This window comes from Metopolophium dirhodum, chromosome 4 (assembly GCF_019925205.1).
Source record: "Metopolophium dirhodum isolate CAU chromosome 4, ASM1992520v1, whole genome shotgun sequence".
NCBI lineage: Eukaryota > Metazoa > Arthropoda > Insecta > Hemiptera > Aphididae > Metopolophium > Metopolophium dirhodum.
The window spans coordinates 27121113-27134786 of NC_083563.1; the positions used below are offsets into that span (position 1 = coordinate 27121113).

General features: G+C 28.1%; 1 protein-coding gene across 2 annotated transcripts in view; it reads right to left on the reverse strand.

Annotated features, from left to right (window-relative positions):
- The window catches only part of LOC132943946 (receptor-type tyrosine-protein phosphatase N2), a 42496-nt gene extending 29680 nt beyond the window's left edge, over positions 1-12816 (reverse strand). For both annotated transcript variants that reach the window (XM_061013124.1, XM_061013123.1), the window contains exon 1: positions 12684-12816. The gene's annotated coding sequence lies outside the window, so the exon portion shown is untranslated. The remainder of the gene's footprint in view (positions 1-12683) is intronic.
- Between the last annotated feature and the right edge of the window lie 858 nt (positions 12817-13674).

The window sequence follows — 13674 nt, forward strand, 5'->3', positions numbered from 1 at the left end:
TCCAATTAATTTGACAAAATATCCAATCACACAATGTTGATTAAATTATATTATATTGTTGGACGAAGTCACGTTTCAACACTGAATACGATTATTGTTTAGCTAGCGATCAAAGTTTGCTTCCACCAAATATTAGGTTTTTGGTTGTCAATACAAAATATGTATGAACGGCGTAATGTATAGGCAATAGAGGTACATCACTGTTAGAAATTAACACTGGAATGTTTACGTTATTGATTGGTGGCACTTTTTTACTTTTATTATGGTGTTTAAACTATGTTTTGTATTTGTTTTGAGTTTTATCAACTTCTTATTAAAAACAAGTCACTATTTAGCCATGTCAAATTTTTCAATTTATTTAATAGGTCCGTCGTACTCAGTCCACTTATTGTGTAATTCTTGACTGCCTTATTGAAGTTGTGAAAAGTGCTAGTACACTGGATAGTTGAAATTAAAACATTTTTTTTTTTCAATTTTAAGCCCTACTTTTATAAGAGTGTAGAAAAATTTTGCTCCACGTTATTATAGTTCTACGTCTTACATTTAGGCTTATTTCGACTTCACTATTTAAATTAACGTCGATTACAGTGACATTTACGCTATAAATAATATTAATAATATATAGTCAGATACTAAATATATATATACAAATATTCTTAACGTACTCTATACAAATTATGTTAAATGGAATTGATTAACAATATAATTTTGTAACTAAATTAGTGGAAACTGGAAGGTATATAGTACCTAACTTATAATTCAAGAGATATATTTTATTATAATTTGTTTAAAAATTTGAAATAAATTTTATGAAATTAAAATACATTTTTTTTAGATTTTAGCCAATGTTTGAAATGTGTTCTTATGAATGTGAATGATTGTTGCGTAGATGTAAATAATTTTAAACAAAGTTGAATGCCTATAGACATTTGTATTTATATTTCTTAACTTAAACAATAGATTACTTTTAACTTTTCTTGCAAAGACAATAAAAATAAATCATGTGGTTCCAATATTAGTTTAAAAAACTAAGTTCGTTCAAAACTAAAAGAGCAGAAAATTATGTATATTATTACCATAACTACATCAAACGTTCTTGACGATAAAATATTATACAATTTATTTAATATTTGTTTTTTAACTTTGGGTTGTTTTACTTTCAAACCATGTGAGTGTGTAACATAGTATATATAATAAGATTTCTTTTTATGTGAATTCATAGTTATGACGAATATAAAATAGTATATAAAAAAACTCTTAAACATGAAAAAAACAAAATTGCCATGGTTTAAGCTTATTTACAAGCTATTTATGTTCTTTAATGCTATGAAGAGTTAACAATCTAAAATTCTAAAACTTGTACAATTAAATCTCAATACGCTGATTTTATATTAGTATAATGTTTACAATGAGTCAATAGATAAATTTATATTAAGTAAAATGACGACTGACAAGAACATACATCAAATTAAATAAGCAATTACTTCTTTTTTGATATAGGTAGATAGATACCTCAAACATGTTTAGCTTAATATTCTTTCACAACATTTTTCAACTTGAGATGTAATTACAGTATAGAGAAATCAATACCAGTTACCTATATTGTGTTAGGAGTTTTATTGAGCTTAACATTCAAGTTAAAATAAAAAAGACTTTATGTTATATAAACCATATATTTTCTAACCTAATTATAGCATGGCTTTGACACCTGTGAATAATAGCAAATTAAAATGTATTATAAGATATTATAATATATCTTAAATAGAATTACCTTAAGTTAAATGTTGGTAGTAATAACTAAGATAGGTAGGCTTATAATAATGTGGTAATAATAATAATAATAATAATAATAATAATAATAATAATAATCTTTAATGATGTGTTTGATGTAAAATAGTCAATATAGGTCATTTATGGCCAGTTGAGAACTGTCAACGTCATAAAGTTATGCATAAGAAACAAATTATATAAATAAGGATATTATGAATATGTATGGAGTTTCTACACAGCGTAATTTTTAAAAATTGAAATTAAATGTACAGCTTTTGATATATTTTTAATGAAAAATTATGAACATGTCTGGTCCAAGTTATGTATTGTACACTATACAATACAATGACGATAGTCGGCGGACGTTTTATTATTTTTTAAAGATAATTTTTCAACGACACGACAACAACGATTACCACAAAAAGTGACCTCATAGACTTAATAAAACTAAAATTAATATCCATCCATATTCATTATTAAGCATATATTACTATACTTTCAATAGAACCCAGTAATAATTATTAATATTATTATACGTACAATTGTATAAAATATGTCTTAAATGTTTTATTTATCAATATTCTATAGCGAAGTCGAAGTCATTTTATACATTATCTATATTATAAATACATATGTTTCAACTTTTAAAATCAATATAACCTTTAACCCATATTTATTTTTTTAATATAAGTACTTCGCAAGGAAATACATTTCGTGTTATACAATTCGTGACGTTATTTTATTTTACTCAGGTGAGATAGCGTGCGTGGCTTGCACGGTTAGCTGTTTATTGTTTATACAGGTGCACGTGCATAATGCATTATGTATGTCTGTTGTCAGAAGAAACACTGGTAAAAACTCGTACATTTTTTACCTATAACCACATTACTATGGTTTTCACTTGATACATATTGGGATCATATAAAGCATCATCCTGCGTCAAGTTTACCAAACGGAACATAAAACTGTCAAAAGTTGCCTGAAATTATTATTTGAAAACGATGTCTAGAGATATTATAGAAATATCCGATGACCTAGTTTTTACCGCGTCTGTTTGACTTTATTGGTGATGGGTTCTATCAGAAACTATGAACATAAAAATAAACTTATTCTTAATGTTTTATACATTTGAATACATACCTATTTCCAATAAAAGTTCGTTAACATTTATAGTTATATCCCAAAGATTCCATACAAATAAAAAAATTGTTAGATTATTAAAAATGGATTGGATTTTATGAGTTATAAAAACGAAGGAGAAATTAGTTAATAAATATTAAAGTCGTCTTCACGGGCACAATCCCGTGTAAATTTATTGTAAATCTAGTTCAAAATTAATCACTTAGATTTCTTAACCATCGCAACAGCAATAATTTATCTTAACTTAATTACTAAAGTCGTTTAGAGTTCGTTTATGCAGTAATTCTCTGGAAAGCTTTAAGTTTAAAGCTTAGAGAAAATTTTCTAAAAATCCTATCGTTAGTGTTTCCGCTAGGGACTTTGCTTAAAACGACATTTTTGTATTTGGTTTAAAAGGATTCACGAATAATATTATGAGCTACTAACCTAAAAACTAGGTAGATGTTTAAATCTAAAATACCAAAAAAAAAATTATTTAAGTCTCAAATCTCTGCTTACATATTATAGTAACGCATATTATAATATTATTATCTTAAATCAGTTTAATTCCGGAATAACTAAACTATACTATTATACAAATAATGATAATTGTATTTATATTTCTTTTGGTAATATCCCAACTTGTGATCAATATACTAAACCATTTATTATATTATTAATATTTAAAACATAAGCAAATAAAAGAACCCAATACACATTCAATTATTAATTAATTGAAGTCTGGTAAAAACTACACAAATTACTTGAACACAACTTTACTACCTTTCAAACTATAGAAACGGTAAGCACTGAACAGTAGGTACATTTTGGAAAATGGATCGGACAAATGATTAATATTAATTGTGATATTATACGTATACAATGTAATACGTAGTGCGTATTATGCTTACGGGTGTATTTACAATTTACCGTTTTGATTTATTATTTAGATCATTTGGGTTTGTTATAGACCAGTGCGACTACCTATATATTATATTAACCTAACATCCTATTACCGCTCTACGATTTTTTATTTGTATAGGTATTATGTTCTATATGAAATTGTGGCTTAAAAACTATCATTATAAATATATATTGTATTTATAGCAATACAGTTATTCTAAGTATATTACATACAACATGTTTACTGTTTATTATATAAATCCATAACTGTAGGTATTACTTAATGGTATAAAATAATAAATAAATACCTAACATAATTTTAATGCAAACAATATGGTAGGGATACACGTATTTTGTATTTATCTGTAGAATATAATATCTATATTATTATTAATTAATATAATATATGTGTGTACTGTGTATGTGTATTGGGTATCTACATGGTTTAAGTATTATGCCATATTTTAATCTCTAACTCTTAATTAATTGCTAAACCTCTCTAAGCTAGAAATGTTCTTTATATAGTATCTATATACCCATACGAACATATCAGTCATTCTATATTATTATTTTATGCTACACCAATTTGGTGTATAATTGTGGAAAAACTCATTTAATTTATGTGTTTCGATAAAAAAATATTGAGAATAATTTCAAATTCTTCCGGGTCCGTAAGAAACGACGTAATTCACACCGACTTAAATCCATCACCAATCAAACTTCATATTAATACTACATCAAACATATTTTTTGACCAAATTAAACATGGGCATTCAAGCACTCGTTTAATAATAATAAAAAATATATATATACAAATGTAAATCGTTAGGTTACTATACTATTATAAAAATAATAATAATAATAATAGGAAAACTTAACCTCAAATATCTAACTTTTTTGTTATTATTATCACGATTTATTTTTAATTATTGTTATATTTCATTTTTAATGTTGAAAAATATATTTATTAAAATTGTTTGCCTACTAATTACCAACACTATAACTACTAAGTTTAGATAACTAAGACAGGACAACGTTACGATATAAAAAATAAAATGCCATATCTCCTACAACTATATACTTCTTCCCAACTGTATATGTGTCTGTTTTTGTGTGCCGTTTTTGAGATTGTAAACTAATATTAGTAATTATACAGACTACATCATTACTGTAGTACTATAGGTACCTATGTTCAATATAATTACATACTCTTACTGTTAGACACTGGTATTAACTCCCTCGGTGTATAGGCGCACAGTGTACTTATAAATTATCTACAGTGGTTTTAATTACACTAACGGTTCCATTATGATAATGCGTGGACACTTTGTCAATAATATTTTATACGCTAGGTAGATAGTATTTAACTATAAATGTATTGATCTGAAACATACGTTAAAAAAGCTAACTTCATGAAAGTTTGGTAGATTATATACGTTTAAGCCTACAAGTGCTGATATACAATTTTGGTGTACCTATTGATTAAAAAACATGTGATCGTAAAACAATAGGGTTTTCACCAAATTATGTTTAGTTACCTATACCTACTACCGTAAAAACTTTAGTGGTCATTGGAGTGACTGGACAATCATTTATTTTAAACACGCGTTAACTTTTTTTATTTATTTGTTTTTTGAAAGCTATTTTAACTAAAAGGGTAGCTTTTTCAAAGAAGAATTAAATTCAAGTTTGAAAATGTAGAATAACTTTCGTTGAAATTTATTCAAAATCAATCATAATTAATTTCCCTAAGTTTTGTTTCATAACATTTTATAATCCATACAACTGCCTTAAATGTTGAGAAATTTGTATACAGCTAAAAAATGAAAGTTTCTTACATTTTTCAAATATTCAGATTCTAGAATGTTCGTACTAAAACTTACATTACATAACAGTAAAAACCAGTATTTAAACTTCAGCAATGTTGTTTAGTTTTAACATTTAACTAGTAGTTAAAATTAAAATGTATTACATCATATTATAATATACTTTTAATTTCTTATATTTATTTAACAGAGTACGTAGTTTGGAAAGCAATCAAAGGACAAACAGTACAATTTCCTAGGTGAAACTTAGTTTTGAAGGAAGAAAAGGATACAAAGTTATTAGTAAAACATACTATAGTTAGCACAGAAATCTATAGATGTATCAATCATCTATCATACCAAAATTTAATATTTTCCGAGCGAAACGATGAAAGCAGGTGTATGTTTTACAATGATGTTTTTTTTCATACGTATCTGACGTGGTGACACGTTCGAATATCCCCGACAAAATAACTCAAAACCAAAATATCCCCGCAAAAATATTCCACAACAAAATATCTGGTTTAAATATCAATTCAAAATTTTAACCTTTATTATACAAAAATTATCAATATTTTAAAACGAGAACATTGACTGCAAGAACAACAAACAGCTGGAGTACCTCTGACCTCAACCAAAAATAAGACAAACATATAAACATTTGGACGAGTGATTAAATGCTGCTATAATAGCCAATAGGCCACATGAAACTTATCAAAATAAATATTTAAAATCAATAGCAGATAGCTATTATAATATATTAATTTGTTTAACTAAAAAAATATACGAAAAATATATTTTAATATTTATTTAAACATTTTTAGTTTAACTTGGTATTATAATGTATTTATTTTTTTTTTGAATTTTAGTTTAAAATGAATAATTAACCATACAGTTTTATAACCTCTTTTTTTTTAAGTATTTAGGTCATTAACACATAACATTTTTAGACCATTTTTTATGTCCTAGATGTATTTTTTAGGGCATCATCATCTGGGCCCTAATTATTATTATTATTATAAGCTTCCTGGGTCCAAACATTGCCATTCAAAAGGACTGTAATTTTTAATAAATATATAATATATCTGATATCATATATGTAGGTATATAGGTAATATATATATTTATATTTAGGTATATAAACTTAGATACTAATATAACTCAACTAACTTAATGATTCAAGAATCGTACATAGGTAATATTATTAATTATCTCTATTACACCGTTATTGCATTATCAATTTAATTTTGTATAAAATTATAGAAAATATATAAATGTACAGAAATAGGCTGTATCTCAGCTGTGCTAACTGATATTACCTATTGGTAATTTTATTACTAATTTATATATAATATAGGAACATATTAGTTTTAGAATTAAAGTGTTACATTTCTATTATAATTTTACGTATTTATAACTTAAAATAGTATTTTTTTTGAGACAATTTAAATATTTCAACATGTGTAAAGTATATATTCCTAAAAATCTTATTCAAAAGAGTATTGAGGTTTATGTGAATAAGATTTCTAAAACCCATTTGAACGCACGAATAATATGTATAGGTATAGTGAATTGTCTACATTTTTTCGATTTACAATTTACGAGTTTCATATTATCTGATTTTCAATATTCAATATACATGTTGTAAAAGCGTCACTTCAGCTAAAAAAATATGCCTTTACAGTCTACTGTCTACAATAAACAAACAACTTCGTTCTAAAAAGTCAGAATTCAATTTAAAAAGTGGATTAAATCAAAAATACATAGTTATATAGCTGTTTTAAAAATAACAAAATATGTAGATAGTTTTAAATTAAATGCATCTTTACTAAATTTAACTATGTAAATGTTAATATAAACAGTAACGTTAAATACAAATGTGAAAAGAATTAACAATGTGGTTGCGATTCGTAAATACTCAAAATGTCATCATAACTTAAGGCTCTTGTTCTGCAAGTTACCGGTGATATAAAATACAACGCATTTAATGTTGTGTGTATTTTGAACTGTAGCGATAAGATATGTAGCCAAAACCGAGCAAGAAATATCCACCTGTTATTACATTCCGTTGAAATCCTTCGCTCGAATACCCTTGGAACACGGTTAATGAAAATATAGATTTCATTGCAGGATAAAAAAAAATTTAGTATAAATGAGGATGTATAAATTCACATGTGAAAACGTATTTTATGCTGTTCGACAGACACCTAAAATAATAAACAAAAAAATACCACTTGATTTTCGTAATGCATTTGTAGCAATGCTGAAATATGGCTTCGAGCAGTTCGAAGTTAGAACAATATATTTGTCCAATTACGATTGAAATTGGACAATATTCTTTGTATATAAATATATTATATATGTGTGTGACAATATTGATCGATTTTGTCGCAGTGATACATACACTTCCTATATAAATGGGACAAGGGGTATATGTTAACTTTTGAGGACAATACGAATACAATACAGATTGATTGTTTACTCGAAGACAGAGAGAATAGAGACGGATAAGACAATTGAAATAATGGATAAATGTATATAGATGTCTTTGAACTCGTTATAGTTTAAAAACAAATGTGTATCGGATAATTCATTCATACATCAGCACACATATGAAACAAACAATATCAGCTTTTTATCCTTCTCAATAAACAAGTGATTTTTTTAATAGTAAACACTTATTTTCTCAAGTATCTTGATCTAAATAAGTTTTCAAGAATATTTTTTTAAAAAGAAAATTGTCATAATATGTTAAGCCTTAGATTTTATTGAATGACATTAAATATGTGGTGTACTACTCGCGCTCATTTAAACTTTAATAACTAATGAACTACCTACTCATATAAAATTAAATTTTTACGCATCAAAATTCTAAGAAAATAATTTGTAATCGGAATATGAAATAAAAAATGTGTGCTATCATTCAAAAAAATAAAAATATTGAAAAAAACCGATAACATATTATATAAAGAAAAATATCATCAAACAAGAATTGATTTACTATGAATTAATTCAAAAATAAATGTACAAACAATTTTTTTTAAAAAAGTTAATATTTTTCTTAATAATGAGTTCTAATTTCTAACCGTTAAAATAATCACTCGTATGATAATTGAGAATATACATATTATAGTAATATAGTATAATATAACGTATACGGTTACCTACATTAAATAGTTAAAATCAACTTATATATAAATAGGTACTCGTACTTATATAATTGATCATATATTTTAATTTATTCTTTAGATACAATATACTTTTGTTATAAAAATATCTAGTATCTACTAAATTAAACTACTTTTAAACTTGAATTGGATAATAGTATAAAACCCAGTATAAATCACTGAACTTTCCAGGAACTAATTTGATGGTCATGTTGAGTTTCTTGTATATTAATATTTATATATATATTAACACAACTCATGCTGAGTTATTGAGGCCATCACGAAACTTTAGAGTATATAGAGTTAAAAACTTAAACTCAATTTTTTTCACATTAATATATGGATGAATTTATATTTTGAGAAGGGTTTGCTCTATTTATCTATAATGTTCTATAATTAAGTCTTATATATGATATAGATACATACCTATTACATAATGCATAAGTTTTCTTATTTAATTTTACTTTTTAATGAACTTGAAATTAAGTTCTCAAAATACATTTTCTTAATGACCATTTTTAAAAATCCTCCTATTTCTTCTTCAGTTTTTCGATTATATACCTCAACTCACTTCATTTGCTTATTTCTTCAATACACATTTTACCTCTACTTTCAACCTTCCAATGACTCTATTGAACTAATCAACCTCACATGACCAATATAAAAATAATAATATGATGCTATAGCCTATAATCAATAATCATCCTATTCATCCTCTATATCGTAGTTTTGATCCATTAATAATGAGCCTTTATACTTCATAATATCTGTCTTAATCTTAAAGATTTAATAATTAATTATATTATATTGATTCATTATTGTTAATAGTATTATTGTATACATTAAATTGCAATATTATACTTATTATTATTTAAGTTTAATTCTGTTAAATACTTATATATTTTGTAATATTGGGTTATTTACTTGTACAACTAACAATTGGCGTAAATAAATAAAAAAAAGTTAGTATTTTTAATAACTAAATAACAATGGTATACATTATGAGCTATCAGATTATAGAATACATTTAACTAAGTATAAATTACAATAGGTACATGGTTTACTAATGGTCACTGATATTTTTTCGGTGTATCTACAAATCGTTATTCGTGAAATATCACTTTATTAACTGCATTATATAATAAAACAGAACAATTCACAGATACATATTATAGGGCGGCAAAAGTCTCTAAAAGATAGACAAATCTTTTAGATTTATGATCATCATCAAAAGTTTTTATAATATAGAGTGTACGGATTTCGGATATAAAAATAAATACATTATAAAACAAAAAATTAAAATTAATCAGCTTCAACGAATACACCATTTTGGATAAATCAATATGCAACTAAATAATAGTTATACGAATTTACGATGAACAAATTGTTTTTGAATACTATTTTCCGACGAGATAACAAAATATTATGATTTATTAAAGTTTATTAGTATTAAATTATTAAATCTTAAGAGAGTTGTTTTTTTTACTGACCAGATTAATGTATTGACACAACTTACTGTAGAATTTGTAAATTATTTTACTGTACCTCACAAATAAATAATTTAAATATGTTGATTGAAACCGATTTCATTAAATCTCAACAAATGAAAGTTGTCTTTACTACGGCATATTATTGTATAGTTTAAACATTTATTAAACTGTTAATTATTTCAACCCAAACAAGTGTTGAAAAGTAATTGAATAATAGTATCTATACTTACGCATAACTAATAAACTATTTATAATAAATTATAATATAATCTATACTTTCATAAAATGCTCGTTTCTGTACCTACCAAAAAGAGAGTTTAGTTATCAAGCATTTATCACTAAAAGTGAAATAATAAAATATAACCGTTAATCATAATTCATAACATTTATGAGATTGAACTAAAACAACAAGAAATACTTGAAAAAGAACAATCTGAGTAAACAATAAAATAATGAGCTCTTCTAAATAATATTTTGGTATGTAAGTGTTTCTGATCGATTATTATAATTGTTGCCACTATTATTTTTGTTATTATTGGAAGTCCGCAACCGTATCCACCGATACCGTTACCGTTATAAGTACTACGAGTTAAGCTAATAGTTTTGCAAATATATAAATATTTTTATCAAACTTATAATATGTTATAAAATATAATATATAAGTACTCAAGTGCTGCAATAATTTAGGGTTGTTATATTTTAAACATGTTTACAACATATACTTGAAACATTTGTTTTAAACTTTTGTGAACTGTTTAAAACAGTATAAAATCTAGTTAAATAGGTAAGTAAGGTAGGTAGGTATTTAAAACACTTTTTTAGTTCTCCCGTTGAATGGAAAAATAAATGAAGTAAAAAAATGAAGCATAATATCTTATCAAAGATAGATATAATATACAATTTGCGATTTGTGATAATAATATAATGATTTAAAAAAATTAAAAGTTAAAACTATTTAAAAAAGTTTTTCTTTGTTTTATTTTTAAAATGAAAAAATACACTACCAATCCTGCGCAGTACTGTTTAACGTCAACAGTTGGTCGTTGTTGACGCACTTCAGTTAACACTGCGATCACGGTGCTAACCTTTCATACTACGTTTTGGTTACGAATCTGTTGAGTACACTGTGTACTAAGATTGAATATAAATATAGTGAATACATAATAATAAAGTATATACTACAGTTACAAAAACCACGTCGACCGAAAGGGACTAGATAAATATCATAATCGTATCAAAAATAGGTAGGTATCATATTGTAAAAAAAATCATTCACGAAAACTAATGATAATATAGCAAGTCCGATCGGCGTGTAAGTTATCGTGAAAAATATTTGAATTGCCGACAACATACGTTGTGGCTATCTCTACCGGATGCGCGCAACAGTAGCACAGGAAGGTCCGCCGTGCAGCGTTTGGAGCTCAGAAACGGACCGTGGTGTGCGTCCGTCTATCGTAGAAGTAGTTCAGCTGATAACAGCAGCTATATACCGAAAACCGTCGAGCAAAACGAACCGAACTCGCGACTAGGTTTTATAATTCCAAACATTATTGTTATTGTTGTTGTGCGAGACCAATAACCAGCCGGCACCTACAACAGGTGCGCCCGAGAGGTAGTCGCAGTGCATACATTATAAGACACAATAGCGTATGGGGGTTGGGTGGCCCACTTCAAATTATATCATTCATATTAAAGCCCCTTAGAAAATAACACCGAGTGGTCGGGCCACCGATACGCACGATTATAACCATGGCTAGTGGCTACATGTCTATACATAATATGAAGATATACTGTACAGTACATAAAATATAATATGGCAGTCACCTCTTAGTAAATCAATGTTTGAGAGAATAGAAAAAATTACAATATTTCTGATCTGATCAACCAAGTATTAATAACTACGATCAATCCAACCACTAACCAGATCTAAGGTTAATCAAAAAACAAAAAATATATACATAATATTAATAAAATTCAGGAGGCTAAAATGGGTTTTGGTGTAAGTGCACCATTAATTTAACTGTCAATGGTATAAATCGGTTTCGGGATCGATATCGTAGCGCGTCTCAGACCGCCGCCGTTGCCATATGGTAGGATCACTATGTTATTATGTAGGCTGGCCATCTGAACTCGACGTCGGTGTGCGTGTGCGCAGAAATACAATAATATTACGTGCACTATCGATGCGACTGTCGTTCGGACACGAGAACGGTTATCGTTATTATTATTATTGTATTGGCAACGACGACGACGACATCGTTACAACACTATAATAACTCACAACACGGACGTCCTGTTGTAATATTATAATAATATCGCGTATACGGGTGACGCGCCACACGACAATCGTTATAATACATATTATATTATCGTTTGAAATATACGACCAATAATTATTATAATATTATTATTATTATGCAGTCACTCACCTGGTACATAATGTTCGACGACGCGCACGCTCATATAATAATATTATGTGGGTAATTTACATGGTGTGCCGGCGCACCGGACCGCAGTGAAATGTGTTGCACGTCCGCGACCCGACGACGTTCGACTGGATGTAATGTTTTGTTTTCGTCCGCGCCGTGGGCGGCAGAGCTTTCGTCCTCCCCCTCCCTCCCCGTTTTCCCACAACCCCGTCCGTCGTAGCGCTCCTCTTCATCCACCGCTCCGCGACCGCCGCAGTCGCGACTTACCATCGGCCGGGCGACGATGCGCGCAGTTACCTTTTTTTATATACCGCTCCGCCCACCGTCTATATATTATACACGTATACAAGTTGTATATATTATATAATATATATATGTATATAAAAGTAATCCTTTCTCCGCCACTGCCGCTTTTTTCACCTTTACGCTCGCACTATATATAGGTATATATAGGTATATTATGTATATTGTATATATATATAGGTATATGTACCATGGATTATATACTGTTTATATATATATATATATACACATATAGGTACTTATTTGCTCTCGGGATACGCAAGAGCGCTCGCGCAACTTTCGGTGTGCGTGGGTGTCCGGTTCATTATCAATGAACGCCCGCCTCCCTCGCCGCCCACTGCGACCGCTCGCAAACGCGTATCGATCGGCCGGTGGCCACTTGTTGGCCTCGGTCCCTCGTCGGACTTGCATGGCGTTACGCGGTTATGTCTATATTATTATAGCGCGGAGAAAAAGGTACACATCTGTGAACTATATGTGTACAGTAATAAAATATAACGACGGGCGCAATACACATAAACGAATTAAAAACGTACACGACCGACCCTGCAAACGGTTTAAGAGTCATTACCGTGGACTGCTGTACCCGTTCTAGGAAAACGGGAAAAGTCCGCTGAGACACGCCCCTCCCTCCCGCCGTTAGAAACGACACAGTATACACAATCATCGGTGTTCCCCTATCTGACAC